This window comes from Falco cherrug, chromosome 9 (genome assembly GCF_023634085.1).
Source record: "Falco cherrug isolate bFalChe1 chromosome 9, bFalChe1.pri, whole genome shotgun sequence".
Lineage (NCBI taxonomy): Eukaryota > Metazoa > Chordata > Aves > Falconiformes > Falconidae > Falco > Falco cherrug.
Window position 1 is genome coordinate 46,660,174 of NC_073705.1, and position 24,103 is coordinate 46,684,276.

Genomic DNA, 24,103 nt, shown 5'->3' on the forward strand with positions numbered 1-24,103 from the left:
TCTCTCCCCTGCTTATCTGCTACTATCTCCTTGTGAGGCTTTTTCTCTCCTGCTCACAGACAGGAAACAGATACGGTCACAATTCATTGTAAAATCCTGCTCCATTAGACAATTACAGAACACGGCAGTTCAGTTACTTTTATTACTCCCTCCTGGGTTACCCACTTCTATCATCCACAGTTATTTATAGCTGAGTTTTTCATGGCAAAAGTTTGAAACTTTAGTAGCAAGCTGTACAGAAGCAGCTCTGTTTCTGACAGCGTGCACCCTTCTCGGCATCGAGATTAAAGACGTTTTGATGCCTAAAATGTGCCTTCAAATTTTCACAGCATTAGAAGATACCAGCAAGGAGAATATGCAAGAAGTGTAAAACTCTATTGCCTGACATTTCCTGAGAGGGCAAGTGGAGTTTTGAGGGTATATGTCCATTTGATATATAATCTCTCAAATGAAGAGTAACAGGAATCATGGAGGTGAAGCACATCATAGCACCTTCCACCCGGGGCTCCCCATTCCTACCTGAAGAGGACATGAATTTCCTCATCAAATCGTAACGATGCAGAAATTTCCCTGACTACAGCAGTCTACAGCACACTTTAATTTATTGCATTTAGGGCTATAAACCCATGTTTTACTACTGAAACTAATTGTGCCTGACACTTCCATCACATTAACACACATTAGGCGCCATGACCTTTGGATGATCAAGAAAGACCTAATTTAATAATTTAGAGACAGAGTGAGGTCTGAGTAGGCCCCAAAGGGGAAGGAAATGTGCTATGAAAAATGATCGTCTTTCACCAGTAGGAATACTTGCTTACTAAATCTGCCAGATGAGCTTTGACTGCTACTTTACCATAGCATCTACGGGTCACATACAGCACTCAACTCCTCAAACTGTCGCTGGACAAGTAATGCTCTGTCACATATCTTCCAAATTCTTAGAACAACCCACTTTTGCCTGCAAGACTCCAATCCCACAACAGAAGTGTTTTGTAAACAGCGGCTGGAATAGCAAACAGGCTAACAACTGCAGTTAAACAAAGGCTGCCATAATTCACTTGAACTTTGCTGTACAGATTTGACACCTTTAAAGAAATAATTTTGTCACAAACAGTGTAATCAAACTTAGCCATCGCTTACTAAATGACTGATTCTCATCAGCTTCACTTAATCTTTACGTGCAAGCAGATACGATTCATTACAAATAGGCAAGCTGGCAGAAAGCCGTGGGACTGAGATGAGCAGACAGACAGACCATGTGGCCAGTCCCACTCAATTGCTCAATACTGAGCCTCCAGGAAAGCACTTGGTATGCTCTTACTTTCACAGCAAATATTCATGTTCCATAGGGGTACAGGGGACATAAAGGGACATAATGTAAACTTACGGAGGTTTACACACTTTGTATCTGAAGCAAAATGCTTTCCAGTATTAAGGCTTGAGTGACCTGCAAAAACCAGAACTGCCAGTGGCTTGCAAGGGAAATTGGAAATCTGCCTTTCTTCCACTTTTTCTTTTTTCACTTTTTTTTTTTTAATAATCTCAGTAATTATTCCTTTATTAAACTGGTTTTTAAAATTCCTAAATTCAAATTCTAGTTTCAACTTAGTACAACAATTATTGTATGGTAATCTCCTTAAAAGGCTTTTTACTGAACAACTGTATAATAGGGTGTAGACTTTAATCAGTATGACTAGAAGAGGAAAAAAACCCCAGCCACAAAATAATTTGCTGCAATAAAATGTAACAGCCAATAGTACATGCCAGATTAAGTAGAAAATGAGGTCTTATTTATAATCAGATGTGGGGCCATACAACTACCCCTGGATTGTAGTTGCAAGACAGTTCTTCCTTGTTCGTTAATTCTGTTTAGCTTTTCTTTTCATACCTGGACAATGGTTTTTAAAAAGCTCATCAGTACACAAATGTTAAGTGCCACTTGTACTCAACTAATCTGCTCTTGGGGAGTGAGGACCTGCAGCTCTTACCCACTGCCCAAGAATACGCAGCTCTTCTTGCCAAAAAGGCAGCTGGGTTACACTCCTCCTGGCCCTGCCTGATAAGACCGGAGTTTTTAAATAGGCTCATCTCATGCATCAGCTCCTGCCTACCACCAGCTGATTTGCACATCTGTTAATTGCCAAGCAGATACTGAAAAGACATCCTAGATTTAGAAGTGTGAGAGTAAGTTTTTTTGCCTTGTCTGAAATTAGTTCCTAACCCTTTTGTCATGAGGATCTTTAATGTGAAATTAGTAAAATCCAGAGCAAAATAATTTTCTTGCTATGTAAAAAACAAGCTCTGCTCACTGTCAGCCTCAGCTATGTCCTAATACACATTTTTTAGTAGTAATAACATAAGCAAAAAAGTCAACAGTAATTTTTAAAAAAGCACCGACACTTAATAAAAGCATTAGTTAATGAATTCCTCATTTGCTATGGAAGGATGAATAAGGCTGTGGGATAGTAGGAGATATAGAAATGAGATAAAATATTTTAGACAGGGAAATAAAAAAGAAATAAATCAAGAAAGATGGAATATAATAGCGAAGTTGTAGTGGATGCCAATACATGGTACAATAATGGAAGAAACCAACCAAAAAATTAAGATAAATAAAACTGTTAGTGCTAAGTGACAGCTATATATTTATGTAATGCAAGTCATTCACAGAATCACAGAACGGTTTGGGTTGGAAGGGACCTTAAAGACCACTTAGTTCCAACCCCCCTGCCACGGGCAGGGACACCTTCCACCAGCCCAGGTTGCCCAAAGCCCCGTCCAGCCCGGCCTTGAGCACTGCCAGGGATGGGGCACCCCCAGCTGCTCTGGGCAGCCTGGGCCAGCGCCTCACCACCCTCACGGGGAACAATTTCTTCCTAATATCTAAATAAATCCACTTTCTTTCAGTTTAAAACCATTCCCCCTTGCCCTATCGCAACAGGCCCTACTAAAAAGTCTGTCCCCACCTTTCTTGCAGCCCTCTTTAGGTACTGGCAGGTGGCTCTAAGGTCTGCCCCAAGCCCCTTCTTCTCCAGGCTGAACAGCCCCAGCTCTCTCAGCCTGTCGTCAGAGGAGAGGTGCTCCAGCCCCCTGATCATCCGTGTGGCCTCCTCTAGGCTCACTCCAACAGGCCCATGTCCTTCCCATGCTGGGGGCCTCAGAGCTGGATGCAGCACTCTAGGTGAGGTCTCAAGAGAACAAACTAGAGGGGGAGAATCACCTCCCTCGACCTGCCAGCCAAGTTGCTTGTGATGCAGCTCAGAGTACGGTTTGCTTTATTCAATTTATCGTCACATAAATGTGCCCACAACATTGCTGCAATATATTTACCTAAATGCCCACTGACATTAGAGAAGTTACACTCTCTCAATAAGACTACAAAACTCTCGGTGTAAACCAGTACAGGGGTCCAACATTAAAAATATAGTCTGTTTCCTTCCCCTGCAGTGAATTTAACACTTTCAGGCTACAATGAGAAAACCACACCTCAAAAATCTATCTAAAAAGGTAGGACTGCATTTTCTCCACCGCTGCAGCCTACTATTAGTCCATTTCACCTGGGATGGCAAAAATAGGATGAAAATCCAGAAGCAGGTAAAATACAAGGCTGTATTAGCTCCAAATGTACTTTCGTGGACTTAACAAACCACAAACATCTTAATAAATATATAGCCTGAGAGCAACAACTTATTGATACAAGACATAATTCACCATATAAAACAAACAGTGAGCACAACCAGGTTAATTTTCTTCCTTGTAAAAAAGAATTAAACTTTGGTCTGAGGTACTAACAAGCATGTATTTACTTTCTGCCACAGCTGCAACACCAAGGCTCCTCTCTAAAGCAATTAGCAAAGTGACAAGAAAGCAGTTACATTCACTTTACAAGCAGCGGATGGTATTTATACTTATGTCATTTTCACACCTTCAGTAGAGTGCCCTAGTTTTCCAATTTTCTTGCCTCTCCACGCTATTAACAATTGTGTCATGCTTCTCTCTCCGTAATGCAGGCAATTTTGTTTTTGACACAGATTTACAGTCCTTAGCATTTAGCATACTTTCACGAACAATTTCTGTGCTGGTTAGACTAGAATTTCATGCAATTTCCTTGTAAAACAACTCAACTCATCTTTGCTTGCGGTGTTTACTGAAACAGAGTTGCTAAGAAATCTTCATTCCTAAGTAGCAGTTTGCAATGCTGAGGCGCTTCAGGACATGCTGCCTGTCGTTCTGACTCGGCCTGGAGAAGGAAGGATATATCTGCAGGCATCTCCCACCGTTGCCATCACAGGGATGCCATGGACATACTCTGCCTGTTTCCTTTCCCTCCTGCCTTGTCCCACTCGGGTGGGTATTATTTGATTATTTATGTACACACAGTTGTTTTATATAGAGAAAAAAAGACATAAATTAAGATTTCTACCTCATGAGATGCTGGCTGTTCTCTATCACGCCTTCTCACTGTTGAGAGAACCCCTGATAAATTAAGTCTCAGTTATATATCTTGACTAATTGCAGTGTAGGAGTAGACATTACATTTTGTGAAGTACAGGCAGAGGGTACTGTTTTGTTGGGTTGTTGTTTGTTTTTTTTTTTGTACGATGGCTTGTACAAGGACAGATGTACCACGGGACATACAGGGGACAGAAAACCTACTCTGTTCTCACATAGTGGGTTCTCATGTCCTAGTCACACAAGTACTGTGGGAGCAGCGTGGGTGTGTGGCATCCCTCCCCTGTGCACAGTGCTCAGGAAAAAGCTGCTGCAGTTAGTGAATTGTTTCTACAACTGCAGGCAGTGCAGTTGCCGATACTTTACGTATCCACATCCTTGGTTTGCATGGTGAAACGTGATGCTGGGGAATGATAGAAATACAGACAAAATACACAATTTGCTTCTATTGCAACAATTTAGTAAAGGGTTTGCTTTAAAAAACCCATTCTTTTTGTCTCCCTAAGCATTAATGTACTGATGGGGAGCTGCTGCTCTGCTGGGAATGCGATCATTAATTAAAATGAAGCACAGTTATTCTGTCATATAAACTTCTGCTGGGAATGCAAATATTATTCGAAGTGAAACATAAGATTTTTCTGTGATACAAACTTCTGTTGTAGGAATCTTTTTCAGTACCTCTGCTCTGTTTTTTCTAACAGACACCTGATGCGAAGGGAAAGGACAAAACAGCCATATCCTTATCACCTCTATTCGTCTCACTCAGGCGCTTCTTCCAGTTGTTGCATCTAATTCATCTCATCTTTAGTGACCAAAAATGCATAATTCAATCAGCCATACGTCTCAACCTACTCTGGGCTGAGTTTGACAAAGCACATTTACATGCCAAAACCTAAATCAAAGGAGTTGTTCCCTTTTCAGACCATTAACCTAGCTGCTTTGCTTTCAAGATGGTAAAAAGCTGCAGTAAAACTTCAAAACCACATGATGTTGCGTAACATACTACCCGCTATTATATCACCACCAGTGTTCCTTAGGGAAACCATCGTATCTGTGTAGCAGTGTCCATTTGACTGGCACTGTTTGCTTCCTTTTTGGCTTTAGATCTTTTTCCTATTTGTGGGACTCTTGCTTTTATTGCAGGGGACATGATAACACAGAGTGTACAGTTTAAATCTTTGCAAAGTGCCCTTTGCTGCACAAGTACTCCTGTCCTTCAGTACTAGAGGTTTAATAAATATGAAGACTTTTTATCCTGCTAAAATTACAGGGCTTGCCAAGACCAAAACTTTTCACGTATTTCAGCAAAGAGTCTGTTTACCTCAGGCAGAAAATGATCAATATCAAATCATTACTGTTGGAGGGAAAAGAGGGAAAAAATTACAGCCTAAAATTTTTGAGACATGCCCCTCTCTCGAAGGGAAAATTTCATCTATGATTTTGACAAACCACTGAACAGAATAGCATCCTTCCTTGAAATGATTTTCGCATGCTCTAGTGCCTTACCTGCTTTTGACATGATAGCTAAGCTTAAAAGTGCTGACTATCCACCTAGAAAACAAAAGAAAGCAAAGAAACTTTGGTTCTGCATATGTTGCATGGAACAATTCGGAGAGGAGAGCAAAAGGAATGCGACATTTGGGACCATTTTGTGTCTTGGTAATAGCAGACAAGAAAAATATGTCAAGGAAATTCTTCATACAAAATTGTGCAACATGAACTCTGACTACATTCACCACACTCTAATTAACTGGCCTCTGAAAATGCTGATACTAAGAATTTCAGGGCAGGGAGGAGGTGGGGGGCAGGAAGGAAGAGTAAGAAACTTTGGAAGCAAAATCATTTCCATAAATCCTTCATTTTGGATTATCGCTTGAGATTAAATACAGCTAAAAATAGACCGTAAAGCACTACTGTCCTGCGCTGCCACCCAACTCTTACAACAGAAAGGCATCCTGTCTTGAAAAGATGCCAGCCAGCATAAAACTGATGAGCCACATGAAAATAAATGTGGATGGCACTACGTTTTTCATCCATACCCTTTGTAAACACTTTCCTCATGCAGGAGTCCTGGCAACACAATCCCTGCAAGACGCTGTGCACCTCGACTACATCAACCATTTTCAGAAATTCCTTACTGTTGGTATACACAGATGCAAATGTATTTCCTCTCTCTTTGCCATCTGTCCCAGGAGTCTGGGACAGGAGATCCTGAAGTACCCTTGCTATAGACACCACAACCAGCTACAGAGCCCCGGGTGAGATGCACCGCAGTTCCTTTTCCTAACCTCCGTGAGTGCTATTGAAAGATGAAATTTTGTTCTTTTTCTCTTACAACCTTTCGTACGAGCAACACAGAAACAGGAATGTCTTATGCCACTTGTAGTGTTGCAAGGATACATGGCCCAGAGTCATTCCATGAAAACCAAAAATCAGTATTATTAAATGATAATTTTCTATAGTATTTAAAGTATCACAGATATTCAGCCTCACAGACTAATCCACTTACTAGCTTTGCTGATTATAACTGAGCAATTCTAACAATAACACATTGGCCCAGCATTTATATATTCTTTTTAAATACAAATACAGATGCTAAGGAGAAATGACAGTCTTCGAAATTACCCCTGCCAAGGAATATTAGGAAAAAATGCCAAAATAAATATTCTTTCAATACCTTCTTTACCAATGGCAACAAAAAATTAAACACTCAACTCGGTGTTCAGAATCACAAAGAGTATTTCATTTGTCATCAAATCTTGAGGTTGTATTGATGATTTTTCTTTAAAATAACATGAATAATTTGTTCACGTGCGAGTCTTAGCCATCATCAGACAAAAAAATTAATGCTATGGAAAAAATCTTGAAAACGCAAAACCTTCATGTTTCAAAACCCAAAACAAGAAATTAAGTTTTGATTAGATTTCTAATAGCTAGCTTTGTGGGCTGCCCTCATGAGATTTTAGTTCTAATTGTTGATACTATTTCTGTTAATTTATCAAGGTTCTTTAGAACGTGTAAATGAAACAAGTAAGAGTGAAAGATATTTTTCAAAGATCAGGATATGTATGCACTCTACCAATAAACTTTGTCTCTTCACAGTCTTCAAATGCGTCTTTTCATATCAAGTCAAGTTCCTATACATAGGCATTTCTATTTCTTCTGAATTTCAGGCACCGATACACATTGTGATCTTGCGGTACAGATAGTAATGAGAGTTCTTCACAGAGCATTAAGCTTTGACACCAGAGAGTTGAATACACAGCGCACAAACAACAGAAAATATCCTCCCAAAACTTTTCCCACATAAGTGTAGGTCTATTTTCCAGTTTCATTTTTTCAGACTTCACTTTTCATGAGGCAAAAATTTACATACAGCTGTCTTGCAACAGAGAAATGTTGCAATTTTTCATAGGATTTATCGCAAAAATGTAGACAGAAAAAAGTTTATGTAAATGCAAATATATTCATTTTCCTGCAGACTCTGGAAAACACCTCTGGAAAAGCAAAGCATTATGTTTGACCTTGGGAAACGAATAAAGAAGCATGAGTCATGCAACAAGTATAAACCCTTATCATTTCCTTAATTTCAGCATGGAGTAGCAGGGCTGAGTCAGGTGCCTTTAGAAATGCGGAATTCCTCTCATCTTGGGACAGGTTTCTTTCTCCAACAGAAACTTGAGGCTAAAGAAACAACCTTACCCATAAGAGAAATCCCATGGGATCACCCAGCCTGTGTTCCACAACACCAACCCAAATCAAATCTGTGATCATCATTAAGAATAGAAAAGCTATACTGAGACATCTTAATCTCACTGAGGATGGAAAAGCTATAGACAGTAGCCACACGACAGTCAGCAGGGGTTTTCCATCAGAGAAACACAAAACAAAACAGGGAAAAGTAAAAGTCCAAGGGTTTGGGAGGGTTTTATGGAATGAATTGGGTAAGTGGGAAGTTTGGCAGCTTGAGGCTTGCTGTGTTTTGAAAAGATTGCCTAAGAAACCAGGACCAGTTTAGCGGACAGGCTTCTTTAAAGCTGCTTTTCTGTTGATGCTGTACCACCCCAGGGATGTTTCACTGTTGCAGGCTTCTCAGCCTCTCAAACCACTTTGTTTTAGACACGGTCATAAAGAAAACATCTGGATTTCACCGAAGTGAGAATGCTTTGCATAAATATACAATCAGGTAGGGCACAAACAAAACCCTTTTTATAATGACTAAGCAACATAAGTACATGAAATATGTTGTCAAGGAAATATTATATGATACATATCACCAGAGCTGCACTGCAGATGTGATTAGAAGTAAAAAAAAAAGAAGGGCACGATAAAATTTAGATTCCAGGCGTGAAGTTCTGGAATGCAAGTCAGATGTGCCACTAGCTTCTCTCCCTTTCTTGCTGCTCTCTACAGACCCTCCCCTTGCCCACTCCCCACCCCCTGACCTTTCTTCCTGCCTTTGATCTTTTTATATATTTGATGCAATTTGCAGAAGAGTTCCACAGACTCATTTAAAACAATTAAGGACTTTCTCCTTCACCACTACTGTATTCTTTTGTAGCTTTCCAAAATGTTGCTTCTGAGTATTCTAGTCATGTACCAGAATTTTAGGAGAGAGAAATGAAAGGAAAAGGAGGTGCAGGGGGAAAAGTGTTCCCTTTCAGTAGATGTCTGAAGTGACAGACCAACGCAAGTAAGGACAGAGCAAGGCTGTCGCAGGAGCAGCTAAGTCTGCTTGCTGGAGAACATCTGAGGCTGGTGAAGGGGCGAGGGCCATGCCAATGCCAGTCGAGCACAAACAAGGACATTTTTTCCATTTAAGTGTTTTAAAGTAACGCTTTGCAGCAGCACTGCCCTTACACCGACATACCCCTGTAATCCTATTTATCTTGGGTACCCACAGGAGCCTGAAGTTCATGCGAATTTTCTGAAAGTTTGTTCAGTTTCTCAAGTGGGTTTTATCACTAAAAGCATGCCTGAAATATCGCTTCTCCCCAACCAGACTAGTTCTAAGCTGGCTTCACTGCGCTCGCGTCACTGCATTCTGGACAAGCCCTTAGAACCCCCCCTGTGCCGAGCATGTGGAACACACCAGGGCTCTCCGTCAGCTCATGGATCTTTGCTCTCACAACCAGCTTCCTTGGCCTAAGGTATGCCCTAGAAGTGTAACTGTTTCCAGTGAAATAAATCCCTTCAAAAAGTCCTATAAATTAAAAGGAAAACTTGGAGTTTATCTCAAATCAAGTAACTTCCTTACTTTCCAATTCCTTCAACAAATGAAAAATAAATAAAGATCCAAAGAGTGATATCCACATACCCCAGAAACACAATACAAATACACTGACATAAGAGCTAACCGAGAGTTTTTCAGCTGAACTTTTTTTGTTGTTGTTTTTATAATCAGGAAGCGTTCGTTTGTTTAAATTTTTAAGCTTTTTATAAGAAATTGTGGATCTGGGCAAAAAAACATTCATGAAAGAAACTTCTCAGGCCCCAGCTCCTGGGAGCTTGCACTGCAGTTTGCTGAGCTGCTTTCAGGTTCCAATCTCTAACTGGAACTCTCAGACTTCACTAAGAAACTTGCAGCCTTTATTCCGGGAAAGCAGCAGATTTGTTTGATACTCTGAAGGCATCTGGAAATACAAAATCTTCCTTTGATTCAGAACTGCTGTCCCACTTATGATATCTCAGAATATTTTGAGAAAACATTTTCTTTATGTGAGCTCTCATTTGAATAGTTTTATTTCTACCATGGAACCTATTAGTTCAGTAAGGCTAATTACAGTCTATAATCAGAAATACCAAAGTCCTCCTTAGCTTTAAAATCCCTTTTGTTAAATTATATTGAACAAAACACGTAAGTTCTTCAAGATTTGGCACATGTAATACAAGGTGTTGTGGAGGAGCTGCAAAACAAATCTGTAGGAACAATCCTAAAAGTTTATTTCATGCTTCACAACACCAAGAAACCAAAGCCACCACAAAAATAGCTACAGCTGTGAAGAGCCTGGCTGAAAAAGGTATAAAACACTCCATCCAGAAATTATCTCCCGAAGAGCTTGCTTAATGACTGTGCCCAAAAGGATGTAATAATTTACCTCTCTCAGTACTATAGGGATTTGCAAAACCAGACGCCGAAGATCTTTTCTGATCTGGGGAAGGTCAGAATTGTTTACTGAAAATTCTGTGGGTTTGTATTGGCATAAAAAGGACTGTTGGACCTGAAGCTGTTTGAAGGGAATCTTGGCTCAAGGCACAGAGTCCAGGCTTAACTTATGACCAGTTCTCCTGAGATGGGCTTTTATTAGATAAACAGCTAATTGAAATTTTTCTTCAGCTGGAATATACACACCCCAGTTTCCTTTGCTTTCCATTCCACAGATGTGGCTTTGTTCGTTTTGGGGCTATATATAATGCAAGTTTCCCAGAGCTTGCTTCCTAATGTCATCGAGAATGTTAGCAGCCCAAGTGACAAAGACAGCCCGTGCGCTGCTCCTCCCACTCCCAAACACCAAACAAGAAACAAAAGAGCCCACCAACTTATTTAAGATGTCCTGAACTGCTCCTGCATCCAATACTTTAATGGGAAATCGTGACAACCTGCTTTTACTAGAATCTGCTACTAACGTTTTACCTGGCACATACCTGTGAATTCCCACAGTAGCTGGGAAAACTATGGAACTTGCAGATGAAAGCAGCATCCTCAAGAGCCACTTTCCTTATCAGACCCACAGGAACGTGCATGTGTACAAGCACCTCTACAAGAGACCCTATATATTAGCCCTACCTGACAGCCACAAACATGCTTTTCTAAAGGGATGAAGTTTACTTCTGGGCTTGTTCAGCACTTGGAGACAAGTCCTGAGAGTGCTTTGCTGTGTTTTACAGAATTGTATCTTTTCATGCTCTACATTAAGAAAAATGACATAAAAGGAGTTCAAATCACAGACATTTAAATATCTGTAGAAGCTGTCAGTTCATTGCATGAATTCACTTCCACCCAAAGCAAATACTGTTGCGTAGTTCTCTCACATTATGGCCAAAGCAAGTGAGTACCGCAGCAACTTGTCATGAAAACCCTGAGGAAAAGGAGGGCAATCTGCATGGGGATGCAGAAGCAGAGCATGGAGGGACCATCCTACACATGTAAAGTTATTCAGGTGAGGAAAACATGAGCAAAAGCACACATAGTTGTAGCTTTTTGTTCAAAAAATTATGTTTCTCTATTTGCTATAAAGAAACCTGATGAAGACAGCAAGCTCTATTTGAAACAGGAAAAAGGAAAGGCAAGATATAAATTAAAGTCTGTATTACTGTGAACAACCAACCAAAGGAACAACCCCTGAGGGTTCCCTTCATTAATTATTAAAATATGTTTTTATTTTATATAAAAATACATTTATATAAAATGCTATATATAAAATAAAATTTTATATATATTTATACAAAAATATAAAAAATATAACTATTAAAATATGCATTGTTCTTTCTGTATGCAGCATGTTTTCCTTTGTACTTTTCTTCAAGAAAGTCATTGAGATAATTACTTAATTGCATAAGCAAGAACTTTAAATTCATAAGGGCTATATTCCTGCAATGTTAATGCAACGGACAATCTCTGCTCTTTTGTCCTAATATGAGGCTATTTGCTTACAAGCAGCTATTTTGCAACGAAGTAATTGATTGTATTTTAATCTGTCTCATCATTGGCTTGCACGGGTTAATACAATTCCCCATCCCTCAAATCAACTAGTCACAGATCTCAAATGAGGAATCAGAGCAACAAAACTTAATCCATCTGTATATTTAGCAAAGCTAGAAATTTTAGTAACGTAGTAATAGGCAGAAAGGAAAATGTACAGAAATGACTGTATTATAGTCACCCACTTGAAGAAATTCCATTTTATTCAAATAGAATAATTAAAAAAAAGGTTATAATCTTAAATGGGCAACATTTACATTTCTACCAGTTAAGCAGTTTTGAAAAAAAAATAGATTTTAGCATTCCTAAAATTTCGAACATTTACCAGAGAAAGAACTTTTCCTAATACTTACTCACATAAGACCAATCCAATTACATTTTTAAATAAAATCTAATTTGCTGCAACGTGATTGATTGGAACTATGAAATGTTTAAATAGATGCGCAGCGGGATGGCAGAAAAAAAATGGGCATAATCTTTACTGCAACATTTAGCACAATAAAAACAAGTCTGCTTTCCTCTCCATATCTATCCCAAGTATCGTCTGTCTTAATGCAAACAACACACTACAAAACACCTCTGTCTCCAAGTGAGGTTCATTAGTATGCGCCAGCTTATTACCCTATAAATCCAGCAAGCAGAGAACGCATCACCAAATTGCAGTACATTGCAAGCCTAGTAATTGAATGTATACTTGGAAGAGATTTGCTTTGTTCTAATATATCCTGGTAAAGGGACAGAAAAGAGCCAAATAAAGGCAGGTTAGAACAGAATGAGCTTTTGAATTCAGTAATAAGGTCCCTTGTTTTTTACATGCACGCTGTATAAGTTGTCTTGAGTTCCACTGATGGATGAAGTTGCTGTGTGGCAAATATTGTACAATTATTAGTTGCAAATCACCTAACCTGAAAAAAGCAATCTACTCATTTGAGGAATAATCGGTGACAGGCTTTTGCAACAGTGCAGGATGATGGTGAGCAGTACAATCAGATCACGCTGGATGGGTTTTTCCATCACGCGCATCCCTTAATACATTGTACTAAACATCACTACTACTTCTTTGCTCCAGTTCAATTAGTACCAACCCAGTACCACTACTACCAGGTTGCTGCTCCTACTTTTGAAATACTAACTGATGAAATGCAGACATTTCACTAGCTAACTTCAGCAATACTGTTAACTATCATAATTTTAATATTTTCCAATAAGTGTGGCTTTCAAGTCATATATCCCAGATAAAAGTAGTAACAAGGCAATCTCAGCTTCATTTAAAAGTAGAGGTGGGGGAAAGGAGAAGTTTGTTCCAGGGAACCACTAGAGATAGTGGCCAGAGCAAAGCCAAAAGGTGTTAAGAAGGAATTATAAGAAAATCCTAAAATTTTACAATTTTAAGTTATATTCAAGTCATCTATTGACACTTGTGTGAGACTTTTCTCAGCATACTCTCTGATCAGAAATATTTTATAAAGGCTTTTACCTTTTATTCCTAATAAAAAGAAACAAAACTCTTGGAGAGAGGAGGGGGGAGAAATAAAAAAACAACCCACACCAAAACTGAGATGTTGCAACACTGGCAAATCCTCTGCTAACACAATAATGCACACTTAATTTGTTATCAACAAAAAGAGAAGTAGCTTCCCAAATCTGGCTGTTTTAGGGCAAGCTATATATGAGGCAAGAAGAAAGAAGTGCAAACCAGAGAGGCACAGAAGGACATATGAGCATCTAGATAAATGGACTAGGTTGAGAGAAGGAGATTTATTGGTGGAATGCACTTCCAGCTAAAGCCTGCAAACATAAAGAGAAACAAACCAATTGGGGGGAAAATGGAAAAGGACCCCATCTCCAAACGGGTAAGTGACCGTGTCCATGAGCATTCAGGCAGTACTGGCACAGTGTCTTGGGTAGGGGTTCACTTCAAAATGTGTTGTGCAAGAGGGCCCTCTCCATCTCGCCCACCTGTACTTGCCAGAGGTGGCAATGCCCAGTGCACGGCCAAAGCGCTCAGCATTTCCCAGTGACAGTACTGACCTGGCACTAATGTCCCGCAAGTAAATGCAGTCACCAAGTTACTTCCCTTAGAGTGAAGAAGGGAAGAAAGATAAAATGTAGACTTGGACAGGCTTAAAATGTTGAGGTGAGGACGAATGGAGGAGACAAGAACAGAATATGTTTCCTGCTCCATTAAATCACACCAATCCACAGATGATTATTTGCAGTTTAAATATTCACATACCAGTTGGAAGCCACGGTAATATCTTGATTTTAGCATCAGCAACTGACTGAATTTCAGGAATATTGCACTATTTAGAAAGACTGCAAGATCTAACAATCAAAATAGTCAATGCATCAACTCTTTTCTCCCCAGAAGTCCCAAGGGCAACTGGTTTTATCATGGGAGGGGGGATCCAGCTTGGAAGGGTGGATCCTGAAGGAATGACCTGACATGGAACAGAGTATTTTGTTCAGATTCAGAATAGGTAGAGGAGCAGAAGACGGCATATTTTAGCTTTAGCAGATAACTATGAATTAGTGAGTGGAATTTAGCATAGTTTAAAATGTTGTTAGAGCTCCAAAAATGAAACCACCCCAGGTTCATGCAGTTTTGTATTTATTCTGTTTCTGACCTCCCCAATACAGAAGACAGACACACATGCATATATATATATATATTCCTTCTTTCTGCAAATACCGGCTCAATATTGGAGCAAAAAGCCAAACTAGATCAGTATCAACAGCAGGTGTAAAGCTTCTGAAAAAAAAAAAATTATTGTTCTAAGTTTTAACTCTCCAACAGAGCTGCCCTTAATGCACACCTCGCTGTTCCCACGGCCTTCTATTTTGCTGGCAGCAAATTGCCACAGCATTACTAAGCATATAATTTGAAGCCATTACAATTCTATCAAGTAGACTTTGTATTGAAACATTACTAACAGCTGAACTGGCAAATTGTGATCACCAAGGCCGCTCTAGTTCACCTTACTCAAGGTGTCTTTATGCAGAGTTGACAGTCGTATTTTTAATGCCCATTAAGGTGTATAATAATAGATGGAGATGACAATCACGCTAACTGGCTTTGCAGGTACTCAGAAGGATTCTCCTCTTTCCAAGGAGCAACTTTTTGATGTTTGCACCTCAGGATAAAGAAAAAAATAATAATATCTTCCATCAGGCCATAAGGAAAAGCCTTCAATGAGGAATATTTAAGGCAAACAATAACAATCCTATTCTCCTTTTAAGAGTAAGGCTTCTGCAGCTGCACAGCTGTCAAAACATTCATTTGTTGCTGCTGTTCCACCCCCAGCATTTTTTTTTTCTTCATTCTTTCAAAATGCCATGAGACCCACAACAATTTTCAATAGTATCAAAAACTGAAGTAATCAGATCTTTTCCCAGCTTTTCTCTATGGTAAGTCTCAAAACATAAGGTGTGACTTACACAGAGAGGAGCCTAAATCCCTAAAAGTTTGGGGTTATTTTTGTCATCTCTCTTTACCGGATCCTTACACATAATTTCATTCATTTGTGCATTTCATGGAAGCAATAATCACTGAAAACATTACTTTTTTTCACACTTGGATTAAAAGGATACAGAAACAACCTGGTACTTGTCCTACAGATTAATTGGCCTATACTTAATACCAGCAGAGATCACAGAGACATATAGTATGGAGACTTCATTGGTATGGGCTCACCAAGGCTGCATTGTTCAAGAATGATGGTGGCCAAGGCGAGTTACTCAGGTTCCCTCAGAGAAACACCAGTAAAATCTTTTCAATGCTCCACGTTGATGACCAGCATTGAGTTTGTGCTACATATTACGCAGAAAGAAACTCACAAATATTTAGCAGTTTTTTGTAAAAAGTCACTGGAATTTTGTCATTGTTGTTGATCCTGTAGATAGAGGTGCTATGTTCCTCTGAGCTGAATGGTACAGGGTTCAGAGGATATGATAAAAACCTACAAAAATCTTAGAATTTTTGTGTACTAAGTACCACACGTTCTTAGGCCTGTTATCGTAGCCCCTTTTCAATGCTAATAACAAGAATTACATCCTCAGGGTAGAATTCCATTTTTTTAAATTAAGACCTCCCAGGATCTTCAAACATAACAGAAAAACATCTTTCTTTGCCTAATACAGGTCACTTAATTTATGGTCTGCACTATATACTATTTTCAAACACTGTATTCTTGAAAATACCTTTGCTTCTTGTTACAATATTCCAGCTTTAGTGAACTACCAGACCTTATCGTCTTGCACTATAACTGTTTGTAACTAAGAGACATAAAGCAATGAAAATATGGTAGTGTTCCATCTGTAACTGAAGGGATGTTATTTAATTACCAAAAATATAAGGGAATTTTGATTAAATTAGGACATCCTTCAGGGTGGGAATATCATATCACAAAGTTGATCATGTTTTACATCATAATAAATCGGGATCTATTCTGTCATTTTGAATTAAAATTGATAGGCTTTTTATTAACTCCCGTATATCTCATAGATCCAAGAGTTATTGCTGGTGCATCAATGTAGAAGTTTTATTAAAGATGAAAGTGTTTGAATATTATAAATCAGATTTTGATTTCTGAAATATAATTAACACATTCCCTTTTAAAAATTGTATCAAAGAACTGCAAGAAAAGACATTATACTGCTGAAAAAACAGGATCTTCTTTTATATCCTATCAACATACACAGTAGTTCTGTTTCAACATGCTTCACCCAGCAACAAACTCCTCTCAAAAATATTCTTTGTCATAAAGTTATTTTTAAAATTTATAGCATTCTTAAAGTAAGAACAGAGGAGGGGGGAACCCTCCATAAGATAATGCACAACTTCTTCCTTGCAAAATCAGAAAGGAAAGGTAAACCACTATTATTCCATGTCTGGCTTCATTAGTCCAATTCTTTTCTGCTTCTTAAGTGATCACACTCCTGGTCTACTGATAAGAAAGGGGTTTACTGCATAATTATTTGCTTTTGCCTACATCCTTGGGCTTAATTTCTCCATTAGCATAGGTTAAGATTTGCATTGCAGAAGAGATAAAGCAATGAACGCAGAGAAAGCTGGTTAATGACTTCTCATTAATATGCAGGGTATTCTTTACATTAATGTAACTCTTTAGCAACAAACACTGAAATTTCACTCAATAAAAGCATGCTAAGTTATAAAATGATTTAAGTCCAATATACCAACACAAATCCTTCTTGCTGTTAACCATCCAACATTTTAATGTCTTATCCATTTTCACACTGGTAGATCAGTAATGCAGTGAGATCGGCTGCAGGCAACTAGCATTTGCAATCATCCCATTTCTCTTTCCTGCTACTACAAGTGTGTCTAAACACCCTCAAAAAGGGCTGTAGGCTCCCCTTCATTAAAATATTCCAGTATCTCATCGATCTAATAATTTAGATTGTTTGAGTAACAAAACCATGACATACTGGAATATTAGTGCAAAACCATGACGTACTGGAATATTAGTTAAACAAGCTCCACAACAGGTTTACACCTTTTCTGTCTAGTGTTTGAAGTAAAATGCTCACAGCGAAACTAGTCTTTGACACTGCTGACTATCTTTCATTTTGAAGCATTAAATGCACAAAGGCAGACATATTATTTTTTTTTTTAATGAACACAGAATACCACTAACATCGAAAGACCCTTCACAGTATGATTTCAATAGCTACAGGTGTAAAACATCAGCTGCTGAAGACACTCAGTCTCAGCCTACTGCCCTAAATGCTGCCCAGATTCCCTCCCTTTCAAGGGGGAGCTCATTTAGTATAAAATGATACCGGACATGCTATGCTAAAAAAACAGTCTGAGTCTCTTCAAGGAGTAAAAAACATGCAGCACTTTCTGAAAAGTTGGTTCCCTTGAAATGGTTTTTATGGGACAGACAAGATGACAGCAAACACATTCACCAAACATCTTTGAAAAACTTTGCCCTTGCATCTGTAAAGACTCCGTACCACAAAACCAAACTAAATTCCTGGCAGTGCAAGGAATGGTTTAGGGCCTGGTGAATCTTCAGAATAGAGATTAAGGTAATATCTTTGTCAGTTAGCTCCGCTGAAGTTTTCTCTACTAGTCTTTAATAGAGTTCAGGCCTAATAAGAGCACTCTGTGAAAGGACTCCTAAACCAAAAAGTACCTAACTACGCTCGTTCACCCTCCAGCCTGGGTACAGCCAGGTTAACAACGCTGCTCACAGAGAGGAGGATGCCCTCTGCCAACACTTTAGCAGCTAATTTGGTCCAATTTCTAGGAAAAACAATTGCCTATTTGCAGGACTTTACATAGCAATATACACGTGACTTCCCAAAGGTAGCGGAGTACCAGACTGAAAACTGCAAAGTTCAGTCCTCCTAGATTGCCAGATTCTATCTCAAAGCTCAGCAACATAAATAAGACAGTATAGAAAGCCTGCCGTCATTGCTACGGCATATTGTTCTTGAATAAAGAGATATCATTAGATTTCCAGTACCATAAACCTTACATCATTTATGGGGTAGAACACAAGTAAAAGTTGCATCTCTCCTGTCTAAGTGAAGTGGAATTACTCCAAATTGGCATAGCATTATGATAGGAACATTTTCTCCTGAGGTTGCTTTTTGTCTTGGTTTGGTTTTTGGGTTTTGGTTGTGTTTTGGTGGTTTTTGGTTTTGTTTTTTAAATTCACCTAGCCCACAGAACAGTGGCTTCAAAGTTCTCCATTTCATTTTGGAACTTCACCCTTCCTAAAGCATATTTGACCTGTAACCGGCTATGTGCCATCAAGTTAAGGAGTCAGAGTAAGTATTTCATCTAATATAAAGTGTCTTCTCAGTCATTTTTTCTGGCCAAATTGTACAATGTCTGGCTTTAGCATGACTCATACACAGCGCACTGCAGTCTGTGCTTTACCATTGCTGCTAAGACCACTACATAGCTGCAATGCCTTGGATGAGACCATACTAAGGACAGAAAAGCGAACTTTTCTCTACTCTTACACACTAGTAACACATTAGTCAGTGGTCCAAAAAGCCCTATATACAAAGAAAATATCTTCCCCCCGCCTCAAACACCGTACACTAGAAATGAAAATGCTCCTACATTACAGGACTGCTGTCTTCAGGGTGCAGAGGTATTGACTAAATAACCCTCACCTCTCTCATATAGGTTATTTCCTGAGCAAAGTGTCAGTTTTTAGTATTGCCAAACAAATTGTTTCCTTCAGACTCCACTGTAGTGTAGGAAATTGAACTGATTTGAGATTAAGTCATCACAAATCTGAATGGTAAGATTTGTGTAATGTCAAATACTGATATAAATGGCATGATTTGCATAGCCTGGGCAAAAACTGCCTAACAGAGGCGAATCACCAGCTGGAGAGCAAAAACTTTTATGGTTCAGCTATTGTTGCGAACACTAATGGTGGCTCATGAAGGGCTTTGACACCTATGAACGGTTGTGATTTGCCCCCATACCCTGGTGAGAAAAACCTCCACCCCAGTAACATTATTTTAAAATCCTCTGTTGCAGTTTAGGCTTCACTGTATCTGCCCAAACACTGGTTATGCAGCAATTTTAAAATGGTTTCCAGAGTTAGTAGTTTCCCACTGGCTTAATAGAATTCATCACCAGAAACCATTATAAACCCTTTTGGTAAAAGCTGTGCTGAGAGAGAAAGACGACAAGTTCTGAAGTTACGGAGAAATGGAGAAAGAGGAACTGAAGGTGAACATTAGTTTAGTCCTGTCACTTGTGGCTCACTGGTTTATGCAGCAATTAGCAGCAACGTGGCTTCATTAGTGTTGATCTGTGAATTATGTGGAGAGTTCAAGGTTTCCTTCCATAAATCTCCTGCGTGCATACCTAAAAGAAAATTTAAATTTATATTGAAGGACAAACAATATCAGCTATTTAAAATGTTCACATCTCCCTCAACTACCAACCTAGACTTTCATAAGTAATAAAGAGATTAATGGCTTCTTAATTAAAAGGGAATTTAGGGCAGAGCACATATAATGCCTGCATGTGGAAATAAGGGAGACCGTTTGGACCTATGTCACCTGAGAAACATAAATCTGCATGGCTTTTGTGACATAAAACTTCTCTGATAATTCTCATGCTGAGGTACTGCTGCCCTCACTTTCCACAAGTAAAACTAGGGAGTCACAACTGGCTTACATAAAGATCATATAGATGCTAATAATTACCAAATGACAACGTACAACATAGCAATAAACTCATTAAATGTGGAAGCTCAGGCTTGTGTGTTTTGTTTGAAAAGCAGGGATATCTGCCAAATACTTCAGAACTAAACTGCAAACTCATCAAATACAAGAAAGGCAACAGATTCTTCTTTTACATCCAGTGCATAAGCTGAGAAGAAAACCACCACTCTAGGACATACCCTCAGCTGCAGTAAAATAATATAGCTAGTGGGGCACTTACAGACATAACATAACTTCAGGGCTTCCCCACTGAGGATTTTGAATCCTCAAAACTCAGCCCTCTGCATCCATTACTAAGAGGCTTCCCTCCACCACTCACAGCACCAAACGTGCATCTGTCATTTAGTTCCAAAAGTTCTTTCAGCCCACATCTGACTTCTGCAGGACAGGCAAGAGCACGCAGGGCTTTCTTGAGTCTAGAGGTCTTTTGAAAGAGCTGTCAGTCAGCTGAGGGAAGAGAACTGGTCTAAGGGAATGCCAGGAGGACCCTGCCTGGACTGATCCGTCACAAAGGAGCCCTCCCTGGCTGGGAGGGAAGCACATCCTCATCTGCACAAAGAGTTTCTAAACCCATACAACAATCAATGTCTGCTTTAACCTCATGGGAGTCCATGAGTCTGTCTTTTCTTTCCCAGTTTCTGAGTGTCCAAGGAAAGTGCTGAGATCTGCAGGCAGCAAGTGAAGAAGCTCGGAGGGGCTGCAGAGAGAGCAGTGCGTGCACCTGCGAGTCTCCTCTGCCTCTGGGCCAGAAGAGGCCAGGGGGTCTCTCACTCTGCTCTGGACTTAGTGGAAAACAAAGCTGGTTCAGAGTGAGAAACAACCCCTGTTTTTCAATTGGTGACATTTGCTAGTATGTTGCAACAAGGGTTGCATTTGACCACATGGTTTTAAATTGCTACGATTTTTCTTTTGAAAATTAGCGCTGTAACATTTATCAAGAGCTGCAAATAATAGAACTCAGTTTTTAAATGAAAATCAGCTTCATGGATTTCTTCATCAGTATTTTCCTTGTATAACAATTACAACAAGCTAGAAAACCGCTTGCATCTTTAAGCAAACTGCTGCGGGGGAGGAAGGGAAGAGGAAGTCATGTAAACACTCTTTAAATGTTAATTCCAGAGTTTAATTGTAGCTCACTGCAAGCCTATTAAACCCTGACTAAGTGCACCTGACAGACTGACAACGGCATAATGCTAATGCATGCCAGGGAAGAGCAGTAATTAGCTCCTCTAAAAGGGTAAGATTTGGGGAAACTGCTGGCAGAACAAAAGAAAATGGGGGAGGGAGAAGGAAAGGAATGATAACTTTTTTTTTTTTTTACCCGTTACACCTTTTTACATCTTATGTAAATCTCTCTGCAGAACTCAGGAGACTGTCAGGGCTGTGCTATGAAAAACTTCTGAAATGGCAAAAAATATCCCAGCACTGCTGGGGAGGAGAAAAAGGCTGTTTAATTTTTATGTTTGTTTTTTTTTTGTTGTTTGTTGGTTTTTGAGTTGGGTTTTTTTTCTGTGTGGACTGTGTGAACAGTCTAAGGGAACACTGAAAGCGATGTTAGAAAAGGACCTGAAAAGAAGTGGCTTGCTAGTGTGGTATTTCTGCCAACTCCATAGAACTGGAAACTTACTTTGTTAATAATCTTATACAGTGCAGTCTGTCTGTCTTTCCTACCATACATCAACGGACAGAACTCCTCCAAGCAGAATGGCAGGGGAGCAAAATTGGTTCATGCCAAGCAGTATCTCATAGGAGGTCATATCCTCTCTCTGAATACTTGCATTACATTTCGTTGGACATCCAGGTTAAAAGCCAACATTGTGCTTTACAGTACAAGCTGATTTGTTTAATTCTAAACAAAGGTCAGATCCCTTCTCCAAGATAATGCTCTAGAGGTTTACGTTACCAAAAATTTAGGGGGGCAAAGTTTAGCATTTTAAAACTATACTGAAATATATCGTGTTTAGCTGTACGTTACATGAGCCTACAGCAACACGAAAAGAATGGCAAATTCCAGGAGTCTGAGTTAATCTTGTTAGTTTAATTCATAAGTTTTAGTAAAACTGTTCACTCTACCTTTTTATTCCAGGGTATGAACAAAGAATTTAATGCTATATAGCTGTTACTTCTTTCAGACTGGCCATTGCAGCCTCATCCGTAACAGATATGCTCTCAGCATGTTTAACAATAACAAACAAATAACAATCCTACAAAAATCCACAACACTTCTGAGATTCCAAATACAATAAAGCCTCTTGGTGCTAAGACTGTTGAAGGCTACAACCATTCGTTCCCAAAGCAGAATATGGCAGTGCTCTAACAAAGGCATCATCCTATTTTGACAAAAAGTTGTGACAGTAATCTGCGGCAGTGAAGGAACTCCAAAAAGTTACCAAGCTGAGACCATACCTAGAAAACTGAGACCAAGGAGAACATCACTTCTCTTCCACTTCCAGCAAACATTTCATTAAGACCCAGGAGTGCATTTATGAAAAGCAGATCCATGACCTTAAACCGCAGTGGACTGATTTCACACTAGGAATGTTTGCATGTGTCTGCTTCCTTATTTAGCTACCTTTGAGGCACAAGCTTAACAATATTTAAACTAAAAATAAAGATATTAGACCTCATAACCATCTCTACTCTTATTATGCTTGTTCCTAATTCCTGCTCATATCAAAGCAAACTGCACACAGTGTTTTTTCAAGTTATCGGTCTCACAGACCGCTATTGGTTCCCAGGCCCTGAGGTTCAGAAGCAAAATGATAGCAATTAGCTCCCATTTCTTTGGAAGAACATTTTGTGCACCTGGTGGGAGACCCGTCTCTTAAACGGCTGCCCCAGGAAAGGGGAAAAGTCCAAGAATTAAAGTGCCTCAGTAGCAATAACCGTGCAAGCTGTTCCATTGGCTCCGTGCTTGCTCTTTGTTAGAAATGACCTTGCAAAGGTAGAGAAGGCAGCAGGAGAACCCTAAGAAATAAAAAATAGTAAGGAAACTATTAAAGAGCAAGATCATGTTCTAAGACAAGGGATTCTGAAGGCTCACGAAAAGCTGCCTCTCTTTTTTCAGTTTCCCACTCTATCTGATCTTATTTCAGTCTATTCTAAAGTACGAGATTCCACCTCCGAATATCCGTTTCTTAATTTGTGATTTCTTATATCAGTGGATAATACATGTGATGTTTTACGTGGCACGTACAGTATATTAAAAGACACAGGGGTTTCTGTGGATGCATGTACCTCTCACTTAGGCTGGCAATGAAGCATGGCTGCAAGCAGGAACCTAGAGGACTTAGGCTGCCTTTTGTTGTTATAAAGAGATTTCCTCCAAGGCTGATCCTTTTACTGTTGGACCCAGTTTGTGTCTTTAATGACACACTGACAATTGGAAGCCTTTGTTCACAGCTGCCTGTCCCTGAGCCTGGATCCCTTCAGTCATCCCAGATTCCTTGCAGGGGGCTGTGGTAATTCATTTGATCTTGCCAGCTTCCTCACTGTGTTACCATGTGTCCGTGTTAGAGCAGCCGCTCTGAAGGCCTGTGGCTTCTCTCTCACCTTTTCCAGTTATCACTTGAGTCATGTGGCGAGCTGGCACGTAGGTGAGAGATTTAGCACTGGGAGAATCTTGCAGTGCCAGGTGCTCTTTGACGTACCTCGCTTTCCTAACAAAAGTGTGTGCAGCTGCCCTCGGGGAACTGAAATGCGCTGACTGGGAACAGGCAG

At 39.6% G+C, this 24,103-nt stretch overlaps 1 long non-coding RNA gene across 1 annotated transcript in view; it reads right to left on the bottom strand.

The window, feature by feature from the left end:
* Window positions 1-24,103, bottom strand: part of LOC114018188 (uncharacterized) — a 105,171-nt gene that overhangs the window by 28,820 nt on the left and 52,248 nt on the right. The window lies entirely within an intron of this gene.